Here is a 13,023-nt window from a genome sequence, read left to right on the forward strand (position 1 = left end):
AGTTCTTTGCCCTCAGATGTGTAACTAAGTAACAGAGCCCAGCTTTGTCCTAGAGCCTGAGTCCCAAGCCCGTGCTCTTAAGCATTGCTCTTTCTTCTTTGACTTTAATTCTCGTTAAATTTTAGCAGAGATTTTGCCTTTATCCATTTCTTGTCTTCCATTTCTCATTGCAGAAGAAGATGCAAATTTCTTTTGAGAGAAAATTTTAAGGATTGTCACAATTGAATTGAAGCAGGTGGTATTTTAAAATATCCATTGACTAATTATTAGATTGCATTTCACTTATTTTATTGAATTACACAGAATGCATTTCTCTCTTCTCTCTCTTTTGTTTTAAGGGACAGAGTCTTGCTCTGTTGCCCAGCACCCCAGGTACAATCATGACTCACTGAAGCCTCAAATTCCTGGGCTCAAGTGATCCTCCCGCCTCAGCCTCCTGAGTAGCTAGCTAGGGCTACAGGTGCAAGCCACCACACCCACCTATTTTTTTAAAAAAAAATTTGTAGAGATGGGGTCTCACTGTGTTGCCCAGGCTGGTCTCAAACTCCTAGCCTCAAGTGATCCTCCCACCTCTGCCTCCTAGAGTGCTCAGGTTACAGGCATGAGCCACTGTGCTGGGCCCATTTCTCTATTTAGAAAGGAAGAGGTGCACTTGGGCTGCGTCAAAGGTTGTGATTCTTAAATTCAAACTAAATGATTTCCTTTTTCATTTTTTTCCTCTGAGATGAAGTCTCACTCTGTCGCCCAGACGGGAGTTCAGTGGCACAATCTGGCTCACTGCAACTTCCGCCTCCCTGGTTCAAGCGATTCTCATGCCTCCGCCTCCGGAGTAGCTGGGATTACAGGTGTGCGCCACACCCAGCTAATTTTTGTATTTTTAGTAGAGACAGGGTTTCACCGTGTTGGTCAGGCCGGTCTTGAACTCCTGACCTCAAATGATCCACCCACCTCAGCCTCCCAGTGTGCTGGGATTACAGGCATGAACCACCGCACCTGGCCGATGATTTCGATTTTTTTTTTTTTTTTTTACAAATTTGGGTGTAAGTAGTTGTGTTTCAAGGTCACAGTGGCTCACACCTGTAACCCCAGCACTTTGGGAGGCTGAGGGGGGCAGATCACCTGAGATCAGGAGTTCAAGACCAGCCTGACCAACATGGTGAAACCCCGTTTCTACTAAAAATACACAAATTAGATGAGCATGTTGGCATGCACCTGTAATCCCAGTTACTCAGGAGGCTGAGGCAAGAGAATTGCTTGAACACAGGAGGCGGAAGTTGCAGTGAGCCAAGATTGCCCCTTTGCACTCCAACCTGGGCAACAAGAGCAAAACTCCATCTCAAAAAAAAAAAAAAAAAAGTCACACTTACCCTCTTACTGTAGGCGTTTGGGGTTACTTGGGGGTGTTTGGAGAGACAGGCATTATTAATACAGAACCTTGTGTGTTTACGAATCTAAGGGTTAGCTCTGGTGTCACATTGGACATCAGTGAACTGTGAAACTCCTTTGAGAGTTCAATCTCCCTCCTCCCTAATTTTCATAAGATTTTTAGAAAGCGTATTCCACTTATTAATGCACAGGAAGTATGCTCTTACCCAGTATCGTCTTCTTTCTGCTCTTCTGAAATCTAGTACAGCTGGCTTAAGTCAAATCATAATACAAATTGCATACTGAAATTAAAAAATTATACTCAGTTTTTGTAGCCAAAGACCCCTTTTAGCCCTAAATATTTAACTTACATATATTTTCAGGCACTAGTTGTTACTTGTTGCAGAATTTTTTTTTTTTTTTTTTAAGAGAGAGTCTCACTCTGTCACCCAGGCTAGAGTGCAGTGGTACAATCTCCGCTCATTGCAGCCTCCGTCTCCTGAGGTTCAAGTTGTTCTCCTGCCTCAGCCTCCCGAGTAGCTGGGATTACAAGCCTGTACCGCCATGCCCGGCTAATTTATGTATTTTTAGTAGAGACAGTGTTTCACCATGTTAACCGGGATGGTCTCGATCTCCCGACATCGTGATCCGCCCGCCTCCGCCTCCCAAAGTTCGGGGATTACAGGCGTGAGCCACCACACCCGCCTCTACTTGTTGCAGAATTTTAAACCAAGGAGTGAATGAATATTTAAGAAAAAAAAAAAATCTTGATTGTTTCAGTTCATGCTCTTAGTTAAAGCACATCCTGGCACATTTATACTGATCCATCCTGTGTGGGCGAGGAGGGAAAGCCGTGTTACTACCATGTGAAACTTACAGTGGTTTTTATTTTTACCCTCTGCACGCACACAACAGAGTATTGTTTTGCAAGAAGCATTATGTGCAGGAGTTTTAGAGATCTATTTGTATCCTAGCTTTTTCCTAATTGTGTATCCTTAGAGATGCCGCTGAACTATTCTGTATATTTCATCAACTTTAAAAAGGAGATACTGTTAATAGTCTGTTGTAACACAGAAACTTGTTTATTAAAAGTAGGGAACATATGTCAGAATTACACAGATCTGAAGCCCGCTTCTTCCCTTTCTTCGCTTGCCTCATGAGCACTGTTAGAGCCTTTGGAAAGATATTTCTTTTCCAGTGGTGCTGCAGAGTTTACTGGTTTGTCTCTCTGCTCTGCTTGTATTTTTTTTTCCTAGTTTTTTTAGCTCTGTCTTTTACATTTTCCTGTTCAAAGATTTAGTAAAAATTAATTAGGCCAGGTGTGGTGGCTCACACCTGTAATCTCAGCACTTTGGGAGGCTGAGTCAAGCCAGTCACTTGAACCCAATAGTTTCAAGCCAGCCTGGGCAACATAGTGGGACCCCATCTCTTAAAAAATATACAAAAATTAGCTGGGCATGGTGGTGCATCTGTAGTCCCAGCCTCTTGGGAGGCTGAGGTGGGAGGATAATTTCTGCCCAGGAGGTGGAAGCTGCAGTGAGCCATGATCACACCACTGCCCTCTAGCCTGGGCGACAGAGTGAGGCCCTGTCCCCTGGGGGAAAAAAAAAAAGAAAAGTAACATTTTTAATTTTGCATCTAATACATTAAAATAAACTTGTACATTTGGTATGTTTATGAGTTCTTTTTTAATTGAAGTATAATTTACATATGCACAGACCATAAGAGTGTGTGTGTGTGTGTGTGTGTGTGTGTGTATATGTATATATTTAGTTCCCTGAGTTTTGACAAATGTTTATGACCAGTATACCAGTTGATATGCAGAACAGTCTGATCATCCCAGAAAGTCTGGGGAATGTTCTTCTCCATTTAAGAATGGCTCATTCCTTCGGATTCTGACTTGGTTTTCTGCCTTTGGGGCAGGTGAATCACCTCTCTTGTTATCAGCGCCCTTCCTATAGCTTCAGAGCAGTCTTTCTGAATTGGGCTCCTTAATTATGACATGCTTCTTCAAGAGGAAGAAGTTTGCTTTCCTTTTCTATGTGAATTTTCCAGGTTTTTTTTTTTTTTGTCTTTCTAACATCTCTCTTCCTCATTTCCAGGTGGTGCTGGCAATATGTTTTACAGTTTAGCACAACTGTCAGCCTCCAAAGAGGTCGTGTAAGGGTCTGTTCCAATAAGAAACATTTTAGTGTTGTCTCTGAAATTTTTCTTAAATTATGTCACTCCTGCACCACTCGGAATTTACGTAGCCTTTGTGTACAGAAATGTGCTCTCTCCTCCCCCAAATTAAATAAGATGTAGAAGTCTGAGTAAATGTCCATTTTAGGATATTTAGGAAATTTAACTAAATACCAACCAGCCATCTCTTTGAAGTAGAAATAAATATTTATTTACTGTATTTTGTTTTCCTCTTGGCAGACACATAGTATTACATTAGTTTAAATTATGTCTTGTATTTTAAGTCAATTATTTATTTTTTAAAGGCTTCATTAGATATAAAAGCTATCCATAAGTCAAGCTTTTAAAGTACGATTGAGCGCTGTCAGCCATAATTCTATTTTTATTCTTTGAATCAACACCCAAACCTAATACCTTTAGAGTAATATTTCACATGAGCACTACTTATTAGCACTGTTTTCAAAAGTATGCAAAGTGTGTTTGTTTTACCTGGCCTTGTGTATTTACACCTCTTCGATTTTCTTTATGAGGAGCAAAAGAAACTGTCACTATTTGCTGTAAATTGAAGCTTTTAATAACTAAGTCTTTTCTACAACATTTGTCAGCTTTGAATATTCTGTCAGTAGAAAATAAACATAGCAGGGAAACTCAGCAGTGGTGACGCTGAGAATTTATCTGCTTATGCTAAACTAAGGTACAAAATAAAATCCTGAAGGGTGAGCAGTTGGCATTCTTCTTTCAAATAAAGTAAATTTGAACTGACTCTTAATAAATTTTAGATGAAGAGTTGCCTAAATAAATGAATAAGTTTCATCATTGAACACAGAACACCTTTTAACCTAGAAAAAAGAGAATAAAGAAGTTGCTTCAAATCATTCAGTCCTCTATGCCTTGTTTGACATCGGCTTGAAAAATAAGTTTTATAAATACATAAAAAGAAACATGAGAGCTCAGTAGTAAAAACGTTGATGCATGTAGCGTTTAAATTTTTAAACTATTTCATAGTAAAAATTCATGTGCAGATCATCTTGGATATGTGACAATAAAAAATTAATTTATCTAATAAAGATGATTCACGTAAATCAAATCTAAATAAATTCCATAGTCCATATTTTTGTTCACAAGTTGTGTGCATCTGTTATAAATATTAAAAACACGAATGAAATATACATTATGAAAAACTCAGGGCTTTCTCTTTTGAATAGAGACATTAAAAGTTTTCCAGGACTCCTGACTGGTGCTGACTTCCAGTTTTAGTTAGATCCACCTCTGGCTCTTGTGCCTTTGTTTTTGCTTTGCCTGTCTACTTGTAAGATTCTCTTCTCAAAAGATACCTTTATCATTGTCTTTATCAATGACAGTGGACATTTATGGAGGACCTACTATGGGGCAGGTTTGATAAACGTAACAATAGGTCAGCACAATTTTGAGAAGGAACAAAAATGTTGAACAAAAATGTGCTTAGCTGTGCTATTATATAATCGTCATTTAAACCTCTGTTATAGAAAGGTGATTAATGAGACCCCATGAACCTGCCTACACTTGACAACCTTTTGACACGTCTGCAAATATACAGAATTTTATTTATTTATTTAACTTTAGGTGCATACTATATCTGGCATTTCTCCCTATGTTATCCCTGCCCATCCCCACTCCCTCCTCACTCCCCCTCACTCCCCACCCCTTCCCCACTCCTCCCTGCTACCTCTCTGTGAGCTAAAGAGATAGTCTCAGCTTTTACAGAATGGACATGCCTGCATGTTTTAATTGAGCTTTCTGTTAGTGTTATTCCATTCTTACAGATTGAGCCTGAGGGAAAGAGAATTAATTATTGTCAAAATAAATCAGATAATTGCACATGTGTAATTTTACAAAGTGCTCTACAACTGTGTTTCTCCATGATGAGAAATGCCTGGTTCTGAATGTTCCTCGGGAAGGAGTGGAATTTGAAGAGTTTTAAATGGCAAGATGTGTTTTCTTTTGCTTTTAAACAAAAGTCCTAGTGTACTGTTAAGGCCTGGGTTTTGATATTGGTAAATTGGGACTTTATCGCTGTATGAATGGTGTTTTTTCCCCCTCCAAATTAAATCTCCTCATGTCTTTTATGAAATCTCCTTTCAAACAAGATAACAGGAATAATTTCTGATAAAATTTGGACATTAATACACATTAGTGATTTGTGAACATAGTTGAATTTTTTGTACAGAGAATTTTTATACTAAATTCAGTAAATAGTTCTATTGTGATGCCTGTCCCCTAGAGAAATCAACGTGCCTATAAAGTACTCAATAGGGAAAATTGAAGATAATAATTTTCCTCTTTGGCATTTTTGTCCCCGATTTGCAAGGTAATAACAAGGCATTTGAGTTCATTTTCTTTTGTGTGTGTCCCTCTTGCATATAGGAGAGTTACCATTTTTATTTGCTTTTGTCTTTTTTTAGTAATCTGATTTTAAGTACCTCTTAGGATTTACAAAGCCATCAGGTACAATATTTCTCTTTTAAAGACTGATAAGATTTTTCCCTTTGAATATGCGTTTTCTTTTTAATTTTGTTAATTGATTTGGATAAATAAGCTATTCCAATTGTTTGGATAATGAAGAAATAAGATGCATATCTCAGAGAAGGAGACTGATTTAATTCCTCATTTTCATACATGCTGAATATGCCTTCATGATTCATAAGAGCCATTTCTAATCTGTGTTTTGTTAGGTATTTGTCTTGCTTCGAAATAAATTAGAGTGAAAACCTTTTTAAGTTAAGGCTGCATTGATGGTTAAAAAAAATAAATTAAAAATAGATGAGATTGTTTAAATCTTTGATTAATAAGCAAGTTCATAAAGTTCTTGTGAGTTTTTTCAAGGAAATATTTAAATGGATTTCCCTTAACCATTTAAAAGTTTCAGAACAGAATCATTTTATAAAATATCTGCTGGAAAGAGGAAAGCGAATATACCACAGAAGTCTCCCTTTATAAATAAATGAGATCTTCTGTAACTAATGCTTTTCTACTTGTGACTTGGGCAAGCTATTAAACATTTTACAGGCCACTGTTTCCTGTTGTTAATAGTTAAGCAAAGCTATTGAGTTTTTTTTAAGTATCTTGGTTTTCAACAATAAACTGTGAAAGCTGGCAGCTCTTTGTTCTAAGTCTTCTGAATATATTCCAGGAACCTTTCATTTTCTGGAAAGCAGTGTTTTTAAGTGGAATAGTGAATAATTGAATTTCCCATTTGATTTCAGGAAAAAAAAAATGAATTCCTGTTGTTTGCTTTAGCCATCTGCTCACCTCCCTTCCTCACTATTTTCCCCTCTGCCCTTTCAAACAAGTCATAGACTTGGCTAGTGGGAGATGACAGCCTCTGCTCCTCTTTCCCTAATGTGGAGGCTCATAGCAAGCTTTGACCTATCTTAGCAGGCAGTGTGAAGGAGAAAAGCAATAGGCTCTCTACCCAGAGTCAGCATGTTAGCATTTGAGAAATCAGGGTATCTGACCTTGGTTGATTAAGCTGCCTTTGAACTGCCTTAATTTCCCCAAAATGATCAGTCTTTGTGAGATGAAAGACAAAAGTGATTCAAAGAGACTTCGTTCAGAAGAAAGCCAGAAAGCACGTAACGCCAGGTGTGGAGGCTCGTGCCTGTAATCCCAGCACTTTGGGAAGTGGGGGCAGGAGGGTGGCTTGACCCCAAGAGTTCAGGAGCAGCATAGGCAACATAGTGAGACCTCATCTCTCAAAAAAAAAAAAAAAAATTAGCCACTCACAGTGGCTTATGCCTGTAGTCCCAACTGCTTGGGAGGCTGAGGTAGGAGGATTGGTTAAACCCAGCAGGTCGAGGCTGCAGTGATCCTTGATCAGGCCACTGTACTCCAGCCTGCGTGACAGAGAAAAACCTTGTCTCAAAGAAAAACGAAGAAAAAAAAAGTACATAGATTAGCAGTCATCCCAATTCCTGCCTATCTGCCAGTCAATGAATAGTCAGATGCCAAAGAGCTCATGTGGTGGTGGAGTTCTTTTAAAGAAGCTTTATTGAGATAAAATTCATATCTGATACAATTCACCCATTCAAAATATACAGTTAGTAGCTTTTCATATATTCGTACAGTTAGCATTCATCCCTAGTCAATTATAGAACATTTTATTAGCCCCCAAGAAGATGCCACAACCCTTAGCATCACTGCCGACTTCTCTTCCCCATCCCTCGGCAACCACTCACCTACTCTCGCCTCCCCACATTTGCCTGTTATGGACTTTTCATAGAAATGGAGTCTTACCATAGGTTGTCCTTTGTGCCTAGCATCTGTTACTCAGCATGATGTTTTCAAGGCTTGTCCATGTCCTTGAACATGTGTTAGTACTCCATTCCTTTCTATGGCTGAATAACATCCCATCGGATGGTTATACCATGTTTGGTTTGTCCATTCACCGAGCGATGGATATTTGGGTTATTCTGGCTATTATGAATAATGCTGCTGTGAACATTTCCATACAGGTTTTTCTATGGGCTTATGTTGTCATTTGTCTTGGGCATATACCTAGGAGTGGAATTACTGGGTCAAATGGTAACTATGTTTGACCATTTGAGGAACAGCCAGACTCTTTTCCAAAGCACCTGCGACCACTTTACATTCCTATACACAGTGTGTAAGAGTTCCAGTACCTCCACATCCTGAGCCACACATGTTATCATCTGACTTTTTGGATCCAGCCCCATTTCACAGCCCCCGCTATGAAATGCTGTCTCACTGTAGTTTTGATTTGCAGTTGTTTTTTTTTTTTTTTTTTTTGAGACAGTTTCCCTATTGTTGCCCAGGCTAGAATGCAATAACGTGATCTCGGCTCCCAGCAACCTCCGCCTCATGGATTGAAGTGATTCTCCTCCCTCAGCCTCCTAAGTATCTGGGATTACAGGCATGTGCCACCATGCCCAGCTAATTTTGTAATTTTAGTGGACACAGGGTTTCTGCATGTTGGTCAGGCTGGTCTCAAACTCCTGACCTCAGGTGATCCGCCCGCCTCAGCCTCCCAAAGTGTTGGGATTCCAGGCGTGAGCCACCAGGCCCGGCCGATGTGCATTTTAAGTCCAGCCCCATTTTGCACCAATGTGATATTTCACTGTGGTTTTGATTTGCATTTCCCTAATGGCTTTGATATTGGACATCTTATTGATGTGTTTATTCACATATTTTAATATTATTAGTTATAGTGTCCTACAAGCTAATGCTCGCCATCCTAGTATCTTTGAGACTGGTATTTAAAAGTATTGATTGACAAGTGCCAGGTGGTAATAACCCCTGGAGCTGGAAGGAGCTTGGGGCCCTGCCTCATTGACATACAGGGTAAGAGGAAGGAAAAAAAACAGTTTAAATATATGAAATAAAGTGTTTGGGGATTTGCGATGGAAGTGTTTGCAGGGACCAATGGGAACATGTTGGTGGAAGGGTTTGACTCTGCTGGAGAGAAGGGACTCCATCAGGGGCAGAAGAGTCAGAGGAGGTGATGGATCATCTGTAAAAATGATGTTTCGGTCATTGGACCAAGAAGGAGGATACCAGGATGAAAAATCATGGCTCCTGACTGTACGGACAGTGAGCAGGGGCTGTTGTGAGTCTTGATTCTTGACAGTTAAGATGTTTGAGGCCACAGCTGAACACAGCGTTCCTGACCTGGGGTCTTTCTCCTTTACTGAAACCCTCCCGCGTGGGGAACGCACTTTCTACTATCACTAAGAAGGGGCGGGATATCACAAAATACCTAAATGGGAGCTGTGCCCAGTGGTTCCAGAAACTGCTTTCTTGCTGTTGCTTTTGTTGTAGTCATGGTTTCTGTTTCTGAATGCACATTTATATGTTTAGAAAACCCTTTTAGACAAATGTGACTTATTGATTGTTGTTTTTTGTGACAGAGTCTCACTCTGTCGCTCAGGCTGGAGTGCAGTGGGTCAGTCTTACCTGACTGCAACCTCTACCTCCCGAGTTCAAGCAGTTCTCCTGCCTCAGCCTCCCAAGTAGTTGGGATTACAGGTGCGCACCACACACCTGGCAGATTTTTATATTTGTAGTAGAGAAGGGGTTTTGCCCTATTGCCCAGGCTGGTCTCAAACTCCTGAGCTCAAACGACCCACCTGCCTCAGCTTCCCAAAGTGCTGGGATTACAGCATGAGCCACTGCACCCAGCCAAAATGTGACTTGTAATCTTTGATTTATGAGAGATAAAGTGACTATCCTGGTCTATTGCGTACATGAAAGAAATTTTTTTCTTTTGGAAAATGTTTATTTTCCAGTGAAATGTTTGGATTTTCAGGGTTTTTCGTTATTAGGATTCGTTCTTTTTCTGATATCTTCTGTGATGGTTTGGAGGAAAAGGTGAGCTTTTGGGAAGCATGCAAACCAAACCACCTTTGGTACTAAATCTCACCTCAAATGAACACTTCTGCATTTTAAAAACTCTCCAAGATGCTGCTTAAAAGACGGCAGTGGAAGTGACCTTCACCAACCTTGGCTAGCCCAGATCCTTCTTTATGTTGATGAAATTTGCAACTCTGACATGATATTTTAGAAAGCCATATAAAGTGATTTTGCCCATTGGTTATGGCATTTAATGGCTTAAGGAAAAATAGATTTGTATCTTGAAACTTCTGGACCCATTCCAACAACACTGCTTCCGTTCCCTCTTTAAGATATATGGAGAAGCGTGCTGAGAAATCAGAGCTGTTAAATATTATCATACAATTTCCTTGATTTTATTTCCTTACAGATAAAGTTAGATCAGGAATATAGGGTTTTCTGGGACGCTTTCATGAAAAAGTAGGTGACTGCAGAAATGCCATGAAATAATTAAATCTCAATTATTTGTACGGGTGTTTTCTGAAATGTAATTTAACCCATCACAATACATATGTTTGCTTATAAAATCACTTTTATTAATAACATTGAGAAAACGTGCAGTCCTACTTCCTCCTGCTCTAAATATTGCTCTACTGTTCACCATAAATAATCCTTTTCCTTTCTTCTTTCTGCAGATCAATTTAGCAGGCAAAATCAGAACACTGTGCTATGTGTGACAGTGAATGGCACAGGTATGGGAGATCCAGAGCCTGGTTTAGATTCTAGAGTCACTACTTTTGTTGTTGTTGTTGTTGTTGTTGTTGAGACAGGGTCTTGCTCTGTCCCCAGGCTGGAGTGCAGTAGCACGATCTCAGCTCACTGCAACCTCCACCTCCTGGGTTCAAGCAGTTCCCCTGCCCCAGCCTCTCAAACAGCTGGGACTACAGGCGCGTGCCACCACGCTTGGCTAATTTTTTGTGTTTTAGTAGACACCAGGTTTCACCATGTTGACCAGGATGGTCTCGATCCCCTCACCTAGTGATCTTCCTGCCTCAGCCTCCCAAAGTGCTGGGATTATAGGGGTGAGCCACCACGCCCAGCCGAGTCACTACTTTGTAGCAGTATGGCCTTGAGCAAGTCCTTTAACTTCTCTTTTGGCTCAGTTTCCTCTTCTGTAACGTGAAGTTTGTAACAGCACATGTATCCAAGGACTACTTTGAAGAAGAATAAGATAGTACAGAAAAAACACACAGCCAGGTACCTGGCACGTGGGAAACACCACTCATATAACCTGTAATCATCATACTTGTTGTATCTACTTAGTAGGAAAGGGGAGTGTTTAAATTCATTTCCCTTAGAGTATGGAGAAACATGTCTGTTGTGGAGATGACCCACTTGGAAAACATGAATTTCCCATATCATTTGTAAGTCATTTTCATTTGAGAGTATAGTAGTGAGTTCTAGATAATAATCACCCCAGCTTAGAGTTATTGACAGCTCGGCAGGTGCCAAACACAGCTCTGGGGACTATATAGTCACCCTTCAGTATCCGTGGAGATTGATTCTAGGACGCCCCCACCCTCTCCCCACCTTAGAATACCAAAATCTGCAGATGCTTAAGACCTTGAAATAAAATGGTGGTGTATTTGCATGTAACCTATGCACATCTCCCCTATACTTGAAATCATCTCTAGATTACTTATAATATCCAATGTGATATTATGTAAATAGTTGTTGTCCTGTATTGGTTAGACAATAATGACAAGTATATATAGAAAAAGTCCTTATGTGTTCAGTACAGATGAAACCATCCATTGTTTTTTCTTTGAATATTCTTTGATTTGGAGTTGACTGGGCTTACAGATATGAAGGGCTGAATATACTAGCCTCTAATTTAGCCTTAATAGCAACTCTTTAAGGCAGGTGCTGTTAGTATGCAGATATGGAGAATCATGTTCCAAGCCTGTTACGTAGATTTGGAAACTGAGGCACAGAAAAGTTAGGTAACTTCCCCAAGGTCACATAGTTAATAAAGGCGGCACCTGGATACATAATGCTATAGGCTGTTTTGCATATTGATCACTTTATGTTACTTGAGAGTGAATATGAAATAGAAGGTGTTTGTCATTTTAATTCTTGGAAGGAGGATGAATAAGGTAAAGAGTTCCACATATATTTGTTCCTAACCTAATTTTGTATGTAATATATAATTTATATATTTTAAGTCAAGCATTCATTATCATAAATGAAGCTTCTGCCCACAAAGTACTAAGCTAATAATCTAGCTGATTTTTTAATGTGTGAGCATTATTTATGTACTGAAAATAACTTTTACATCTTCAAAGTAATCCACTAGGAATCCATTGAAGCAAAGGGTAGCTATCATTCTTAAGGCAATGATGGTATTTCGTGTGTCAGTAACAGATCACCTTTGCCTTACTTTTCTATAAATTGTCATTTATGTGTTGGAAGTTGTCCAGACAAATCTGTATGACCCCCATAGCTGGGCATTAGTGAGTTCTTAGACTGTATTATGATTCTTAAATAAACTAGTTCTGTGCAGAGTCATAACTATCCTTCAAGGTGATATCTCTGCATAGCCATGCCATTTTAGAAATCCCTTCATTATGAAAATATTATTTTTTGTTGTCTCCTAAATAAAGCAGTAAACACTTACACTTATCAAAAAGGACTTGTTACCATTTCACCTCTTAAAGTTAACGTTTTAATTGTAAGCATTGGTACATTTTTGTTTTGGCTTGTTATTTAAAGAATAAGCATGAAATTTTACTGTACATAAATTATACCTCAATAAACCGGACTTTTAGAAAGTAAAGGAATGCATAACGGAAATGTTAAAACTGGCAAAGAAGTATGTATACATTCAAAATAGGGAATTTACAAGGATTTTGTTTGATGTGGTGGTCAGTCTTTTGGAAATAGGTTTAAGATTAGGGCTTTTACATAATATATTGTTATTTCAGGGCCCATTTAGAGAATGTTTATCTGTATGACTAGAAGAGAAGGTTACAAATTGAATTTTAAGAATAATGCTCTAATTTTACATAGCACCAAGAATGATATTTCTTTGTTTACCTCCCATATGAAAACATACCATTCTTGATATTATTAATGGCCAAAAAACTTAAGACA

The 13,023-nt window shown here is 39.2% G+C and overlaps 1 protein-coding gene across 2 annotated transcripts in view; it reads left to right on the plus strand.

Moving 5' to 3' along the window:
* Positions 1-13,023, plus strand: part of RSU1 (Ras suppressor protein 1) — a 231,618-nt gene that overhangs the window by 167,299 nt on the left and 51,296 nt on the right. The gene's annotated exons all lie outside the window — the stretch shown is intronic.

Source organism: Aotus nancymaae, unplaced genomic scaffold (genome assembly GCF_030222135.1).
Source record: "Aotus nancymaae isolate 86718 unplaced genomic scaffold, 86718_ANA_hifiasm-v0.15.2.pri h1tg000077l, whole genome shotgun sequence".
Taxonomy (NCBI): domain Eukaryota; kingdom Metazoa; phylum Chordata; class Mammalia; order Primates; family Aotidae; genus Aotus; species Aotus nancymaae.